The 19,540-nt window shown below is 32.0% G+C and overlaps 1 protein-coding gene across 1 annotated transcript in view; it reads right to left on the bottom strand.

Annotated features, from left to right (window-relative positions):
* LOC115885383 (heterogeneous nuclear ribonucleoprotein K-like) overlaps positions 1–19,492 on the bottom strand; it is a 91,110-nt gene extending 71,618 nt beyond the window's left edge. Inside the window, 2 exon segments of the mRNA XM_030904281.1 lie at positions 1,894–1,944; positions 19,301–19,492. The gene's annotated coding sequence lies outside the window, so the exon portion shown is untranslated.
* Between the last annotated feature and the right edge of the window lie 48 nt (positions 19,493–19,540).

Genomic DNA, 19,540 nt, shown 5'->3' with positions numbered 1-19,540 from the left:
GAAGTTATGCGCCTGCGTAACGAAAAGATGCCACGATAAAGTTTCACCGTGTTATTAAAGGCATACCTAGTATAATAAAAATCCAATAAACCAAATTTTCGCAAAGTCTAGTGAAAGATTTAAACAGCATAATCTCTGAAAACGTGTAACCAAAATAACTTTCAAACCTTCTATCCTCAAAAAGAAAATGCAAAAAGATATATTTCCCGACATTTTCGCACTTAACATTTGGAAAACATCAAAGCTTTAGGTTCCAATGAGTTGGAAAATTCCCATTTCTCACCTCTTGAAGTAATTAATTTATGAAAAAGGATCAACAGGAAATAGCAAACAGCGCGAATATGCGAGGACCAAAATTATTCAAAACACATAAATAATATATTTTGAGAAAATGCTTATTTGCCAGCATGAGTGCCAAAAATGATACTTATTAATTTAAAATAATATAGTTTTAAGATAAAAAATAAATTTTAGAAATTAAAAAATGTGTTATTTGTTTTTTTTGTGATATTATTTTCCTATCTTTTTAAACTCTTTATATGTATAACTTTTATACATCATTTTCCACTCTTTCGCCAACTAGATTATTATCGGCTATTAGATTTTAACGTTTGAAGTGGCAAGATGTATTTTTTTGGAGGTCAGCTTCGAAAAAACATGTTTTTCTTGTGTTGAAGTTGCAAAACATTTATACTACAATTTATGTAGGGGTGGAGGTAGTTTCCTCTCATCTAATAATATTTCTGATTGTTTTGTGAAACTCAAATGTTAAAATGTGTGTTTTTTTAAAATTTAATGTCCTTTAACGGACAAACATGGCATTTTTGTATAGCTTAAGATGTCCACGGAATACTGAGACACTATGTATAAAGGAAAAACCACCTTTTCGCGTGCTATCACCCTCGGTTATATTTCCTACCCCTTTTTTCACTTTCATACCCTTCTCAAAGACCGACAAACTCGTGTCCGTGCCAAAATAGATTAAATATAAAGCGCGACGTTGTCAATTTTATCACTTTGTCCCCAAATTAAAGAAAATTTTTCAAACAGCATGTTTTTAAGCATTAAATATCATGCTGTTATTATTATGAACCATATACAAGATTTATGAGAAATTGAGACAAAAAAAATGCTAGAAACTAATAATTACACGAAAATTAATTTTTGACAAACTATTAAGTCGTTTTTTCAGGGCCAGCCCAAAAGAAATTATTCTAGTCTTCTATTGACATTTAAAAGGTTACTATGACACCGTTTTTTTTTATAAAAAAAAATAATCAACCGTATTTTAATGGAGATATCCAGAAATAATTAAAAAAAAATAATAAAAAACAATTATGTTTTTCTGCTTTAGATTTTTCATTTTATAATTTTTTCGCATTGGCAACATGGCCAATTTAATATATTAGTTCCTTTCAACCTCAAATAACCTTAAATACATTCAATCTCGTGCAAAACTTTAGTCACGTGTAATAGTGACAAAACTAAACCTATTATTTTAAAAATATGAATCAAAATAGATTCCTAACAAATACACAAATAAGTTCGTTACAAATTATTTCATAAACTGCAAAAAATAAAAATAAAGCTAGAGATAGAATAAAATTTAACGAATATTTGCAGTTTTCTGTTTACACGGTACAACAACGAAAAACAAGCAAATTATAACATTCAGCTTGTTAAACATATTTGTTTATTTTAATTAAGGTTTTTCTATATGTAAAATCTCTTTTACAAAGGAATACGTATACGTGCACAGCATCAATTTCAAATATTTTTATTTATTTTTTCTGCTTTCATAAAATAAAAGGCAACATCAGCAGTTTTTTGAAAAACGCCATAACTCAACAAGTAAAAAAAAATAAGAAAAAATAGAATATATTGTTAACTTACCTCTAGAAGAAAAGACTCGGTATTGTCAACGAGTCTTGAAGTGCTCAAAAACTGCAAAGAAAAAAAAAGAATTAATAATTAATTAGTGTATTTATAGAAAAAAATATGATAAATTAACATAAATAACCGTATATATGTATCTATTTTTTTCTAAAAACTGTCATACGACCAAAAAAAACGCCACTATAGTGACCTTTCAAGTGATAATCGATGTTAATTTCTATAGAGACAAATCCTTTAATATGTCGGTTATATAAAAAATTGGCATAAAATCTTGTGAAAAATTAATATTTAGATAAAAAAAAGCAAGAAAAAAAATCATACAATTTTTTTAAATAGTTCAATTTTCTCAAAGCCCTAAAATTGAAAGCGTTTCTATGGCTATATCATTTCTTTTTGACTCTTTGATAGATGATCATTATTAATTTTGATTAACGACATATTTTTTGCTGTTCAACATTCATAATCACCTTTTCCGTAACATTGAACTCAATAGCTTTTGTGATTTTTTAACATATTAAAACAGCAAAAAATTAAACAATAGTCAAAATTAATAATAACAATCTATCAAAGAATGAAAACGACATTAAAATAAAAAAAAAACATTCAGCTATAATTTCATATTTAGTTTATTTTTTTTTCTAAGTATAAACGGGATTAACCATTTAAAAATAAGTAAAAACTTCTGTGAAGAATGTATTTTTCTCAAAAAGTTTTTCCTTTTTTAAACACAAACTAATAGTTAAAAGAACTAAATTAAATTAAAAGAATTCTAACAACTATTCTAATAATATAAAAAAAATAACAAACTAGAAAAAAAAACACCAAAAATAAAGAACATATAAAAAAAACTATTTTATATTATTTTCCTTACAGTATCTACTACTATTCGAGATCAGTTCACACCACCTAGCTTCACCACAACCACTAGACAACTGACCAGTGTCCAAAAGGGACCATCACGCAGGAAATACCCGGCTGGACAGTCCTCACCACTCAAAAACCACCAACCACCGTGTCTGCCTACGTGTAGCCCATTGATTGTTTAGACCCTGGGGTTACCATGACGCTAAACTAAACGATACAAACAACTTCTAGTTCTGTATAGCTGCTGGATGTTTGTCCCACTTTGTTTTCCCTCTCCGTCTTGGAAAAAATCACCCCTTTTCACCCCCTGTGAACTGGGGTATATTGACAAGTTGTCCCTCCCCCCTTTACCCTCTATTTTTCAGGGAAATATAGAGAGGTGTAATATTTAGTGGAAGATGGTAAAAATGAGACATCAGTGATTTACATGACTTTATCTGCTTAGATCTTTATTATTTGATAAATCTAGGTGGCTGTCATATGTCTGACGTTATTTAAACATAACTGTCTAATTAGTCCAACTTTAACAAGTAGTTATCATTTTGTGTAAGTTAAAACAAAAAAAAAATTCTCAGAAATTGCAAAAAAAATGCAAACTTATCCTAAATCAGGAAAAATTGATATGATTCTATTAGTTGTTGGATGATTATTTGGATGTTTATTGTTGGATGGAATGCACTGTGTATTCACCAATTAATAGAATACTTACTAAATTCTCCTGATTTTATCTAGTCTGGGTTTTTTATGAGGATACGTTAAAGATAGTGTTTAAAAAACTCGACCAACTATTATCGACAAGAGAGAGAAATTATTGTAGCTGCTTTTCGAGGTAGAACTCCACATAAATGCCTTTTAAAATGAAAAGATCCTTTTGAAAAGACAATAACTTTATGCAGTTAACAGGAAAGGAAGCATTTTGAGCATTTGATTTCATGTAGCTAATTTTTGTCGCATAATTATAGGTTTATATCTAGTTTTAATTCTGTAATAATTAAAATATGTGTTAAACGTGTATCTTTTTATTACCATTGATTATTTTACTCTACAATCTTTAATTTTTGTTAAATTAACAAAAGGTATATCACACAGCCACCTAGATTTTTTCAAATAATAAAAAATATTTACTAACGCAAAATCATAAAAATTAAAATATCTAGGAAAATCTTTGTCTGAGGGGTAGGCCACCTTAATACTATTTTGAAGATATATAAATTCCCCATTGAACCCCGGAAAAATATACTGGGTGTTCCATTTAAAATAAAGGAGTAACTTGCTTTTAAAAGTGACTAATGTTCCATATTAATTTTGTCTCACCCTGTATAACTTTTCGGGTCAAATTTCAATTTGGTTTAACATACAATGGTTACTGTAATTAAATATCAGGCTATACAAGGTCAACTAAAATTTAGGTAGCTGTTTTCGAAATTTAAAATTTACTCTTCATTTTCACAAAATGTGAAATATGTCAAAATCCTTAGATTTTAGGCATATGCTTCTTTAATAAAACTCACCTTTATTTTTTTCAGAGAATCCGAAAATTAATTAATATATAGGGTGTTCCATTAGAAAAAACACAACTTCGATGTGTAACTTTTTTTGGGGACACCCTGTATAATTCTATGTATTTTTATAAAATGCTTTCAGTTAACCTACATAGGCTGCCAAAATTTCATTTCGATATAATCTACCGTTCTCCTTGGAACTTCCGCGGAGTATGAAAGGCGCCACCCTGTACATGTTTATGCACAAGCAGTCTGTCTAATCCTGACATACATCGCAGCTATGGGCGGTCACAAGCTACAGACACAAAAAGGGCTACAAATTACCAACAAACTGTTGAATTTGAGTAATTTTCGTATATAGAAACAGTGGACGTACGTTCAAATTCTATACACGACGAAAATATAGGTCAAATTTAATGGCCTTTCTTCATTTGCCCTAATGGATTAAATTATAAATTTCGACAGCAATTTTATAAATATAGATACAACGAAAATAATCTAGAAAGTCGTATATTTTTTCGTTCTAATCCAGAACTGAGTGACTCAATGTAATACAGGGTGGTTCTAGTTTTAAGAAACGATATTTTAAGATTTATTATTGGATTTTTTTTAGTTTTTAGTTAGATAACATAATTTCTTGATAATATGGCAACATAGGTGGTAGATTAAATTTACAAAAAAAGAAACCCCAGAAAAGAATTTAAGGATTTTTTTTATTTTTCAAAGTAAAATAACTTGGTTATTTTGGAATTATTTGAAAAAAGAGAAAATACGTTTCTTTTAACTTATTAAGGTAATTGTCAAAAATCACTAGTAACACTGACACCATAACACTCCTCAAAGTTAATTTATAAAAATTATTACACAATATTTAATAAAATTAATTTTGTCCACCCGGTATATGCGTGTTATTTTTAATCTCTCTCTAATAAATTGTCGGTATCCTGGAAGAATGACATACACTAAAACTGTGTGACCAAACTATTCTAAAAATATCAGGAACATGTTATTGGCAGATGCTTTTTTTCCTCATAGTTGTCACCTCATTTAAACATATTATTATCATAAATTATTTTGATTGTAACTATGTAATATGTTTAGAAGATTTATTGTAAATCCGAATAAAACACGATTAGGACCTCAAACATAATAAATTCAAATAAAATATTTAAGTTTTATACAGGGTGGCCCAGAAATAAGTGCAAGTGTTTTAACGGGTGGTAGATCTCGATAAAAAATAGTTATTTGTGGTATTAGTGTGTTATCTTACATATAAGTCACATAAAATAGTGGTGGGTTCAACTATACTACCAGTTATAATACTTGCACTTATTTCTGGGACACCTTGTATAACAAAAAAGTTAGCACAGTTCAACTTGATAAACTCTAATAAAATATTAAGTGTCCAATTTTATCGACGTTTTCTCGAAATAAAAAACAACCCCACGCAAACGTTTCGACTTATATTCTCTCCCTATCATTACGCAAACCCACTGCCTATAATCTAACTACTTCTATTCCCAACAAAATCGAACAGTCTTTAAATAATTGAGCAAGAATAAAAATATGCCTCGCTACTACACAACTTCTGTCAGAATCACACGCTATTCATTAAAAAATTAGAACAGTCTCCTCGAAGAAGCGGTAATTACAGACTTGCACGGTGGTGTGTGTAAGACCGTTCCTGGACATTTCTTGGGGAGTGGGGGGGTTAAAAAATTAAGGGTATCGTGGGGGATTAAATATTAAAAGTGTCTCGGGATAAATGCGCTATAGCTTATAACCCATAAATCGATATATAGACCGTCTGAATTATTGAGTGCGATTTCAAGGAAACGACCACATTGAAATAAACAGAAGAAAAGTTCTTTCTGTGGTGATTGGTTTCCAATAAATCGCTAATATGATTTTGCAAATTTTTCACCACAAAAACTTTATTAAGTAGGCCTTGTTTTTGTGAAATAACATGACATTGAGCCCTAAAGTACATTTTTTGAAACTTTATATTTGAAAAAAAAATCATCAAAATCGGACTATAAACACAGATTTTATGGAGGGTGCCCGGTCTTGAGTGGGTCACACTGTATGTATTTGAATTTCATTAATATTATTTCAAGTTCTTTGCATGAAAATATCGTACCAACGTTCTTTAGTCAATCAGGAGATTGATTTTTGTTCCGTTACAATGGCAACTAAATATACTAATAAGACGGATTCGGAAAACGAATATGCCTTTAGCAATCCTCCAGTCTAGAAAGTTTTTATATAGGCAGATATGTAATGATCCTTAGACTTTTGTGGTAGCAATCCAAGCAATCCAATTATTAATTTGGCCGCCTCTGCTATCTCAAAGATGATTGAATGTCTTAAAAGCATTAATGGTTATATTAAATGTACGTTCTAAAACACTCAATCTGTTTCATTGGTATAATCCAAGCTAAACATTAATCAGGAAACTCGTTACCTAACAATAAAAGCGATCGTAATTATCATTTAGCTCCCATTTCTGAATCAAATCTCGCGAATAAATGAGAATCACCCGATATCAGATGGCGGATGGAAATTAATATAAACGCAAATAAAATGCCAGATAAAATCGCGGTACACGCTGTGACAGCGGTATGCGCTGTACGAATAAGCCTTATTATTTAACGTTGACTAACGCTCTGTAGGTACCGGGTACTTACATTTGGTGCACGCGATAAAATCCAAGTTTTGCCGTACTTGCCTTCCTTTATAATAAGGGGCAATAAATATGGTACGGGAGTAATCTTGTAATCGTTCGGCCGGAATACACAGCTCGGATTTTTGATTTACCGAGATAGTTCGTTATTTGTCTAGAGAGAGCGGTAATTTTCGCATTTAAAAAACGACCAGTTGATAAATTATTGTGTATTTTATATCATCCGCTAATCAAGCATTGATCGTAATAGATATTTACGTTATAAGTCCGATGAATCAACTTTTACAGTAGAATTGAGATGTTTATCTAGAATTTCGAAACGAATACTGTAAAAGTTAATTGCGAACGAATGAAGTACAATGTTTTATTTCATACTCTTTGGGCAAAATCTGTTTCTAAATAATTGAGTATGCTTAAATCCGTTTATGTCTGTTCTGGATACTATTGTATTTACTGGTGCAAAAAAATTGACACTCTCCTACACTGGGTGCCTGCTCACCAAGGGATAGAAGGCAATGAAAAAGCAAATAATCTAGCTAGGAAAGAAGCGAACACTCCACTAACTGGACCAGAACCGTTCTGCTTTCCAAGTGGTAACCAACTCAAGGCGGAACTCAAAAACTTGGAAGATTCCTTCCGCAACCTGGAATGGAAATCTTGCAATGGTCTAAGACACTCGAAGAAGTTTCTGAGGGCTTATGATCAAGAAAAATCACAGATCTTCCTGGGTCTGAGTAAGAACAATCTTCGGATTGTCACGGGGTTTTTAACATGACACTGTCTCCTCAATGAACACCTCAGTAGTTTGTTTTTTTCCACATGTTGGTATCAAATGTCTATCTAATATATTCCTTTATTGTATCAACAAAAGATATGTAAAATTGTAAAATTTCCTAAAATTTCGGAAATTTCATGCAACAATCAAAAATTTCTGAAATATTAACATCACTACTAAAGGCCTATTTTCTTAGACTATAATATGAAAAATCAATCTTATTTTCACGAGAGGAAAATAACACCCTGTATGTATTTTTTTTCTTCTCAGAAATGCGGTTTATCGCTAATGGTCAGTTCGTGGGTCATCCTAGCGTGTCAGGCTGGTCGTTTTTGGTTCGTGACAGCCACGGTTTCTTAGCAACAAACACCGGCGTGTCTATCACAACGCTGCTCAATTTTTAATAAACCGGTCAGCGCGCGGCGGCAGCGGTCAGTTTGTTGTCCATCATTTATTTACGTACGAAATACGTTCCCGACCATTATTGGTTCGGTTTTGAGGGATGGACAGCGGCTGAAGGGGCGGAAGGGGGAATATAGGGCCTAATATAGCGAGAACTGACCGAAATACACGGTTAAGTATTTTTTGGTGATGATATATATTACTTTTTTTAACTCAGGAAAATTCAATTTTGCGAGAATAAAATATGTAGATTAGGGTGGATCAAAAAAATCGACTAGTTGTTGCTAGACACTTCAAAAAAATTCTCTCCAAGTATGAGCTCTTAAAGGAAAAAATATCTCGTCTCATATATTTGTAAAAAATTGAATTCTCTACAAAAAAGGTCTCTTAATTTCCCCGAAACTCATAAATTATTGGTGGGGGTGAGGTGTTGGTAAGGGGGTATGGGAAATTTTAAAAAATCGTAACTCAGTAGTCAAATTACAGTAGCTAGCGAAACGCGGTTTTTGATTTAAGATTAGGAATAATATTTGCAACAGAATTTGTAATAACATCCTTAGTAGTTAGAGTTTTTGAGATAAAAAAATATCAAGTATGGGCGGCTATACGCAGGGTTCGGAAAACTACATGTTACTTTTAAAAACTACATAAACTACATTACATGTAGTTAATATAGTTTATGTAGAGGGTGAGTTTATATAACATATGTATGTAACTTTCAAATGTCAAAGGTTTGAGGTGAGGTTATAATAAGTTGAAGCTTTAGAAAACATATAATGTATTTAAAAAAACAGAAGAAATATGGCTTTAAATATAACCATTCACATCATATTATTTAGACTCCTCATACAAAGCAAAATTATTCATAATATCAAGAGGTAGTTTATTAACGTAATTTTCATGTAGTTAATGAACGGGAAAAGACGTAGTTTTTGAAGAAAAACTACACGAAGTTAATTAGGTGAACTACTTCTTAATTAACTACTTCCGAACCCTGGCTATACGTGCCTTCCGGCGCCAACTTTTTTTCGTAAAATAGTCATACTCTCATAGTATTTACTACATTTTTTTCCATAGTAATTGGATTGCCTAATATCCTTCTAATATCTATCAAAAATAGTACCGCAAGGGTAGATTAGATGATATTTTAACAGCGAGGATAGGTTAAACACTTTATTTCTTCTCGCACGTTTTTTAATTGCTTCCATTTTTTAAAATTTTTGTATTCCTTTTCATAAGTTATTCGAGATTTAAATGGAAGTAGTTTGGATATGGAATTTGTCGACTCTGAATATCTGTTGGTAATTTACTTATTTCGTTTTGAGCCATTTCTGGCTCCAATTCAATAAGCAATCGACACGAAAAAGAGAATTAAAAAATATTGGCTCAAAACTGACAACTAAAGGGACAGCTTTATTTATTTGTCAAATTACATAGAAACCAACGCCAGCACAATATGTGCATAGTTTTTGAGAAAAAAAAATTGGAGATTTTTTTTTCAAAACAGTCCTTTTTCTGCACATAATAGGCCCGATTTTAGTAGCTCGGGACACCGTTAGGGCTACTGTACACTGTACACCCCCTCATGTCCCTCCAGCCAAAGGAAATAGTTTTCCAAATAGGACAATACTTTTAATATATCGAAATTACAGTGGACAACACGCCATTCCATACTTAGTCCGGTTTCCTGACATTTTTTCTAACTAAACAAATTATTGTGTTCCATCTTTCTAATTTTTATTTCCTCCACAGCTATTTGTTTGTTCTATTCCGTTAATATCTATGATTTATCATAAACTTATGAGAATTTTCTTTATTATACCGGGTGTTTCTCAAAAGGCGCGGGCGAACTTTCGACACCAAATTGTGTTTGTACCTGGGGTAATCGAGAGGTCAAATTTTATTATAGGAAATTTCGACACCGCGCCCTAAAGCAGGTAGGTAGGTAATTAATTGGGTTTCCCCAATATTTATTGTCACTTCTGTACTTGTGACTAAATTTACACGAAAATTATTCAGTTGCAGTTTATTGTTTGACGTTGACTAGTGCACTTATAGATATTTTAAACATGAGTTTGATAAAAAGTTCCCGTGGTCGAGATTTATTAGTGGTGGAGAATCATTCGTTCTCAAAACAGAAAGTGTTAAAAAGCGGCGAGATATTTTGGCGCTGCATTCAAAGAAACACTAAGTGTTCCGCAAAAGTGTTTACAATAGGCTGTAATGACCTCACCATCACAAGACGTGATTTGGTACATAATCATGAAGCCGATCCGAAAAAGCTTCAAGTAAAGATGGTTACCAATGCATGTAAAAGAAAAGCCGAAGAGGATATATCAGAAAAGCCTGCAAAAATTACAAGAACTGCTGTTACTGAGTGTGATGCCAATTTGCTAACGGTTCCTGACATAGCTTGCATAAGAAAAAACATTTACAACTGTCGTCGTAAACTGTTACCAGGTCCGTTACCTAGAAGCATATCAGAAGTTCATAACGCGGTTAGTAATTATTCTCCTAAAACCTGTCGCAATGAAAGTTTTTTGTTTTTAAATCATCCTGAATTTAATGTAATTGTATTTTCATGCGAGACAAATATTCGTTTGTTGTGTAAACTACAAACTTTGTATATGGATGGTACATTTTCATACAGTACCAAATTTTTTCTCCAATTATTTACAATACATGGCTTTGAAAATGGACATTATGTACCTTTAGCATACTGTTTGTTAAAGGACAAATTGTCAATGACATACAAACATTTATTTTCTTTATTAAAGTCAAAGATTTTTGAAACATTTGAGTTATCATTAGAGCCAACTGAAATATTTGTGGACTTTGAAAAAGCAATTCACTGTGCTTTATTGTCTATGTGGCCAAATGTAAAAATTAGTGGATGCCGTTTTCACTTACATCAGAACTGGTTTAAAAAAATTCAATCTTTGGGTTTGGTACAAGAATATAAGGATACAAATTCAGAAATTGGAAAATGGTTAAGACATACGTTTGGTTTAACTTATTTAAATCCAGTAGATGTTGAAGATTGCTTTGTTTATGATCTTATGTCATATAAACCTAAAAACGCGTCACTTGATTTATATGCAGACTATTTACTGGAAAATTACATAATCGATAGCGCTCTATTTCCACCGCACATATGGTCTAATCAGAATCCGTCTATTGCGAGGACTACGAATGCCTGTGAATCCTTTCATTCAAGATTTAATACTTCTTTTTATTCAACGCATCCTTCTATTTTTATTTTTATTGAAAAGTTAAAAGAATTTCAAGTAGAGACTTATGTCAAAATAAATAGTTTAAAAATACCAGCAAAAGTCAAAGATAATACCGTTAAGGCTAAATTGGTATTTATGGAGAAAATGGTGGATAAACTACGATCCCAACAAATATGTAGGTTAGATTTTATAAAAGCTATGTCTTACCATTCCTATAATACCAAATAAATTGTATTGTATTCAGATATTATTAATAAGTATTGTATTCAGATATTATTAATTTTAAAAATATAAAATGTACATTATTTTTATTAAAATAAATATATAAATTAATTATGATATTTTATTTATTTCGCAGCTATATTTATTTGGTGTCGAATATACCTGTCAGATAAAAACGGAACTTGGGGCTGGTGTCGAAAATTGCCATTAAATTTTAGTCGCTACCTGCTTAGTGTCGAAATTTCCTCCGCCCCTCAAAAGTGGCTCACCTCTATAACTTGATTTTTTTAGATAAATAAACTAGATTTGGTATGTTAGTACATGACATACAGTGGTGGCCAAAAGTATGGAAACTTTTTACTTTTTAAAATATCACAGAAAATATTGCTATTCTTCAACTCTTAGGAATATAAATGAACAGCTTATCAGCAAATAAAAGTATTCCAAAAATTACACAGCGAAAAAAATCTGTTTAGCAGTTTTTGTAGGAGAACAATAGATTTCTTGTGGCCAAAAGTATGGAAACCATAAATAAATACATTAAAATTATTTAGTTTAAGCTGATAAACGGTACGATTTGCTTCAGATAAATATAAACATCATGCCCAAGTCTAAATATTTCTCTACGGATTTAAAAAATAAAATAGTTGAATTATACAAGAGCGGTTATAAACAAATTCAAATGAGTAAAAATTTAAACATTTTAAAAGGCACCGTTTCGAAAATAATTCGTAAATTTAATGAAACAGGGAACGTTTCAACAGCTTTTAAGTCAGGATAACCAACAAAGTTGTGCAACAGGGCAATGAAAGTAATGAAGAGAATATCAATGGGAGATCCAAGAAAAACATCCACAGCCATTTCTAGAGAAATGGTTGAAAGGAGAATATCGGTGTCTGCACGCACGGTGAGAAGAAGGTTGGATGACATGGGACTTTTTGGAAGAGTTGCGGTGAAGAAACCACTAATATCAAAGAAAAATAGGATGGTCCGCTTTAAATTTGCTCAAGATCATCATCTCACCTGGTCTTATCAGAAATGGAATACTGTACTGTTTAGCGACGAAAGCAAGTTTCAACTGTTTGGTAGTGACGGGAGACGTTATGTCCGAAGACCAAAAGGTACACGGTACAGCCATAAGTACCAGATGCCCACAGTAAAACATGGGGGTGGGAGTATAATGGTATGGGGGTGTTTTTCTCGCTCAGGTGTTGGTCCTCTTGTTAAAATTGATGGAATAATGGACCGTTTTTTGTACAAAGACATATTGGAGAATAATATGCTGCCTCATGCTGATGAAGAAATGCCACTCAGATGGTTGTTCCAGCAATACAATGATCCCAAGCACAAATCTCGGTTTGTTCAAAATTGGTTAAATGAACATAATGTTCCACTAATGGATTGGCCCTCACAGTCTCCGGATCTTAACCCCATAGAAAATTTATGGGACCATTTGGATAGCAAAATTCGAAGCCATTCTATTTCAAATAAAAATGAATTATGGGAAGTGGTAAAAACTGAATGGGCGGCCATTTCCAGTAAAGATTGTACGAGATTGATCGATTCGATGCCACGAAGATGTAGAGAAGTAATTAATTCAAAGGGATATTCCACTAAATATTAGTAATTTTTATATTATCTTGAATTTTAATAAACATTCTTCTTAAGTTTCCATACTTTTGACCAAGAAAATATTCACAATTTTTTATATTTTTTGATAGCTGTAATTTTTTATTTAAATGTATTAGGTTTTGTAGGAAATTATTTGTAGGTCACGATTATATAAGTCGTTTTATTTCATATATTAATTTCTCAGCATAAATGACAAATTAAAAAAGTTTCCATACTTTTGGCCACCACTGTAAATTAGGATTGATTGACGTATTATTCAATTGTTTTTGGCCACTTCCTGTTTCACCGGAAATGACTCCAACTTTTGATTTTTAAATGGCACCCTCGGTATTTTTTTTTTACTTTATTCCATAGAAAACGACACTCTGAATAGAATGACATATCATATATGTCAACTTTTGACATTCTCGCTTAAAAAATCGTATTTTAGAGTGCCATGGGAGATGTTAAAAACTCTAATTTTTAATCAAGGAGCCTTGAAAAAATAGATTTGATCGTCTTATGTTTTTCGTGTTAAAAGATGCCCAAGTCGTATTTTTAATCATAATATCCCTGAAACTTTTTACTAACGGCTATTAAATTGAATGATTTGAAGTACATGTTTGAAAAAGTGACATATAATGCTGTTTTAATTCTGTAATCTGTACAGGGTGGGTCAAATTCGACGCTTTTAAATGGAAACACCCTTTTCTATAGGAGATAGACGAAAACTAATATCGGTGTCTGGAGCTCAATTTTCATCAAAAAGATGATGGTGAAAACTTCACATCAATATCTGTTACCCTTTCGGAGTTACGGGGTATTTTTCAAAAATGTGCATTTTTAACAAATCGCTTAACTTTTTTGCTATGGAAAATTTTGTATTTCTATGTAAACATTTCCAAAGCACCTTTTTACGTAGGATTTAATGGTTTAAATATTTTTTTTTAAATTAACAATTTAAGAGTTATCAACAGAAAAATTGATTTTTTATTTGGGACACCCTCTATATTTTTAAATAACGGAAAAGAATTTAAAATTACCTTTCCAAAAATATAGCAACCCCTTCGAAATACAGAATTTTTAAAAGTTCGCCACTTTTAACTAGTAGGCTTTGGACCCCTTATTGATGATATGCCCCTAATGGAACTCGAAAACATATTTTTCCAGCAAGACGACGCACCGCCTCAGAACGCTGAAGTGATCAGCAAAATTTTGCAGCCAATTTCAAGAATTGGTAACCAAGATCCCAGCCGTCGAGGCCGCCTGATTTAGTGCCCATAGATCTAATCCTATGGAAATATTTGCGGAAGAATAAAGGTTCCTTATTCTTCCGTATAATCTAGACAAGAAACAAGAATTAGAAATACTTAGCAGTTATGAGAGGGTATCTTTCACCCCTACTGAGTTAATGAATTCCGCGAGAAATGTTCAAAAACTGCCCCGTCTATCGATAGAAAAGGGTAGCAAAATCTCATGTCTTGGTTTGCTATTTATTTTTATTGTTATTAGATATAGTTTAAATGTGTTGATGTTGGTTAAATATACCTATTTTAAGTTGTTATAAAATTCTGCATCTCTCATAGCAAATATTATTTTCGTCTTAATTGATGCTCACAGCTAGAATTTTTTTTTGCATTACAGCCTGTGCCGTTCAAAGCCTACTTATTTAAAGTGGTTGAATTTTTATATACTCTATAACTCGAAGAGGAATCGTGTGTTATATTTTTGGTAAGGTAATTTTAAATCTTTTTAATAAATTAAAAATACACAGGGTGTCCCATATAAAAAATCAAATTTTCTGTTGATAATTCTTAAATTATTAATTTTAAAAAAATTATACTTAAACCATTAAATTCTACGTAAAAAGGCGTTTTGGAAACGTTTTCATAAAAATACCAAATTTTCCATAGCAAAAAAAGTTACAGCAATTTGTTAAAAATGCATATTTTTGAAAAACACCCCGTAACTCCGAAACGTAACAAACACCCCGTAACTACCACGAGAACAAAAAAATGAAGATAATAAACAAACTAAATCCAAACAAAAAGTACCTGACACTATCAAGGATCGAGAGGATATTTTTGTTTAAAACCCCTTTACAATAGTAGGCAGAAAAAACAACGGAAAACTGTTGAAAATACTCAACGTAGCTGAAAGTTACACAGTTCCTGAACTAATCCAACTTTCCGTATTCACGTATTCAATTAAAAATGCCTCTAGAACTTTCGATGTATACCCGCTCTGTTAAAAATAAACAAAATGCAGAAAATTCTACCAAAAAAAAAACGGAAAATAAGTTTAAAATTGCGTTAAAATCTAGTACGTAATTTTTTTTCAAACGTCACAAAAGTATTAATTTTTGCGACGTGATTGACGACATAAAATAGTTATTTTTTATACAAGACGATAAAATACCATTTTATTGTTAAAATACAATATTTTTTCCATAGCGAGTTACGTTTTAAAAAATATTCAGAAATTATTATTTCAAGGAATTTATTACGAGTAGAAAAAAATATTGTGCTGGGTTGGCGTTGGTTTCTATGTGATTTGACAAATAAATAAAGCCGTCTCTGTAGTTGTCAGTTTTGAGTCAATATTTTTTAATTCTCTTTTTCAAAAGAGAAATTTTCAAAAATGGAAGCAATTAAAAAACGTGCGAGAAGAAATAAAGTTTTTAACCTATCCTCGCTGTTAAAGTATCATTTAATCTACCATTGCGGCTAAAGTACTATTTTATCTACTACACACACCGGAAAAGTCTAGGGATATTACAATTTTATCCAGCCAGTTACAGGACGTATTGGAAATAAAAATGCGAAATTTACCGAATTTTTCAAATTTACCTTGATTTTTATTGAACTGAAAAAAATACACACATTTTTTTTAGTTCTAAACTGTGAATTAAAAAAAAAAGATAAAACCATTTTTACTTAATAAAGGGTATGGCCTCCTCTACTGTTCATTACAGCCCTACATCGTCTCTCCATGCTCCTGATCAGGTTGTCGATCTCTTCTTGAAGTACAGTCTGCCACACTGCATTCACGGCCCGAACCAGATCCCTACAAGTTTCACGAGGCATACCCATTCTCAAAATTCTTCTTTGGATCGCGTCCCATACGTGCTCGATGGGGTTGAGGTCAGGAGATTGTGCCGGCCAGGGTAAGATGTTTAATTGATGAGCATTGATAAACTCACTTACCACTCTGGCTGTATGAGGCCGTGCCGTGCATTGTCATGCATGAGAATGAAGTTTCTCCCAAAATCATTGGCATATATGGTAACACGACAGGCTCAAGAATTAAATCACGATATGTGATTCCTGTTAGAAACCTTTCAAGAAAAACGAGATCGGTTTTTCGGCCTAACTGGACTCCTCCCCAGACCATAACTGTTCCACCTTGATAAGGATGCACTTCCTGAACATGATCCAACCGAATAAGATTTCCCGGTTCTCTCCATACCCTAAGCCTTCTCAAATCCGGATGAATTCCAAAGCGTGACTCATCCGTGAAGAGAACATTGGCCCATTGTTCATTCGACCACTGAACATGATGTTGAGCCCACAAATATCGTACCTCTCGATTTCCTCTCGTTAAGGGTTGAGCTCTCCAGGGGCGTCTGCTGCTTAAGTTGACCTCTCTTAATCTATTGCGAATAGTGTCAGGACTAACGGTTACATTATGTGTTTCCTGGAGAATTAAACTAAGCTCTGGTGCTGTAAGAGTCGGTCGGCGTCGAGCATTTAATTGTAAAAAATGATCTTGCTGAGGGGTAGTAATGCGATGTCGCCTTGTGTGCCTTTCAGCAACATCACCACTTTCACGGTAGCGTGCACTTAATCGCGATATTACACTTTGCGTTGTATTTAATGCTCTAGCTACGTCGATTTGGCGCATTCCAGCTTCAAGCATAACCATGGCCCTTAGCATTTCGTCTCTGTTAAGATGTCTACGCTCCATAATGTCGTTTAATACTAAACAGAGTTATTTGAATGAATTCTGGCAGTTATCATAAAAACAGCCAGTACAGGTTAAATTCGAACAATTGATGCTAGGTGCTTTTTATACATTTGACAAAAAATGCACAAACACTTCTGCAAATATCCCAAATTTAGAAATAACTAGTGTGACTACTTCGTTTCAATCGAAGTAGAAAGAATGGGCCTATACAAATATGTGGTTGTTTATTCAAAACATTTATTTTTAACTTTAATAAAACGATATCCCTAGATTTTTCCGGTGTGTGTATTTTTGATAGATATAAGGCAATTTTAACAGTTGCTATGGAAAAAAGTCATTTTAATGCTTAAGTATAAAAGTACGAAATTATATTATTAAACAAACATAAAGTGTCAAATTCAACGAGCGTAACCATAGTTTCTCGACATATAATTAGTTACAAGGTATTTTAAATCCTTTTATATTATTTGGAACGTTTAAAATTGTTTAAAAAATTATTAGTGACGTTTGAAAAAAGAAATAGCATGTTCTATTCGGAGTAAAAATAACTTTTTGTGCCTAGCCTGTAATGTTAAACGTAAACATTTTTACTCCTAATAAAACAATAGGTAGGTATACTATTTTTATTTTTATTCGATATAATACGTTTCAGATAACGCCTTATGATCAATAAAAAATTACGTCATTTACATTTAATCAAAATGCCATTAGGCAACCTCTAGTTTCTTTTATTTTCCCTTTTCCACTTAATGTCCCACATTAACCCTTTTTAATATTAAATTCCCGATAACTTCCAAACAAACTTAAGGCATAGAAAACAACAATAAACATTAATAATAACGAAAATATTAATAATCTATTCTATAGGACATCAAAAACAGACATTAACTCAAATACCTATTGGACTCTTTTTTTTATTCAAAAGAACCTTTTTTTTTTATATAACAGATTTCGGCTAAACGAAAGTTGAGCCAAATTATACCTATAGAGAATGTCATCGATAGTCATTTCTAAGCCAATTGGACCCCGTTTTTTTTTCGATCATACGGTAGTAGGCGTGATAAATTCATTAAATTTTATGAAGCCATAAAATAATTAGATATTATAAAGATAATTAAAATAATATTAGTTTATTGATATACCTACAATAAATATGTACCTACCTGGAAAACAGAAAAATATGGTTTTATTTATATCAAGGTTACTATATTAAACTTCAACTACAGAAGAGAATAAAGGATTTTAGAATTTTGTTGTTGGTGATCACTGGCTGACCAATACATTAATACATTTTTATTATTTTACCCTATAATAGATAATACCTAGGTATATCGATTTTCATTATTTATTGCACAACAGAAATATCAAAGATAAGGAATATAGGAGACATTTTCTAGAAAAATAATGATTTTTAGTTTGTCATGGTTTTGTTATAATGTTACTTATTCTTATCAATCATAGAAAGATGTTGGATAAATATATCATCAATCTACATCAAAAACAGCTAAAAATTAGCATATTTTGTACATAATAATTAACATTCATACTGTCCAAGAGAAATAACTAATATAATCAATACAACTAATGTATTTTTTGACAAAAAATTAACTGTATTGTTACATATAGGAGTTGTATTATACTCCACAGGTAGAACAGATACAAATCTATTCTAAAATTTCAAAACACGATGTTCGAAATGGGTGAGAATAAAGGAAAAAACAAAAAGCTACGATCATATCGATTGGAGTGCCTCAAAGCAATCAGAAAATGTCGATCACGACTCACAAAGCTTGCCTAGCTTTGTAATATTTCATCAGCTCGAAATGCTTTTAAAAATTATTGTCGTAAAGCGTAGTTGCTTGGCAACAAACCATTATACCCGTAAATAGACAAAAAGAAGCCTCGAATTGTACTAAAAGCCGGCAGAAAGAGAAATATAAAGCGGCGTCATGGCATTTTGAGGTTAGATCAGGCTTCCTATCATTTTTCTCATTAAAAAACGCGATTTTATAGTTTAATCACGATCTAAAGCCTGTGATTAAGGCACGTATGATATTTCTCTTGATTTAAACACTAAAATAACACGAAATCTACATGCTTGTGTTGTTGAAATCAAAAAGAACGTTGACAATGAATGGAAGCTTACCTGTGGGTTGGGTTTTTCTGGAGATATCGGCACAAAACACCGGAAAATCACAATGGCCGAATGCACTTTATTAAAACAGCACGATTTGCGTTTTCCTTGTTGTGATAAGATGCTAAAATCCTCTTGGAAATGGAAATACAGCACGCATGACCAGGAAAAAAGCTTCGAGTTGGAAAAATGATCAAATGTCACGCGTCGCCACCTGGTACTGAAATTTTTCACTTCACCTTTTAGATATGG

Source organism: Sitophilus oryzae, unplaced genomic scaffold (assembly GCF_002938485.1).
Source record: "Sitophilus oryzae breed Bouriz unplaced genomic scaffold, Soryzae_2.0 scaffold_381_pilon_pilon, whole genome shotgun sequence".
Classification (NCBI taxonomy): domain Eukaryota; kingdom Metazoa; phylum Arthropoda; class Insecta; order Coleoptera; family Curculionidae; genus Sitophilus; species Sitophilus oryzae.
Note: the sequence above shows the minus strand (reverse complement) of the source record. Positions and strands in the feature narration are given on the sequence as shown.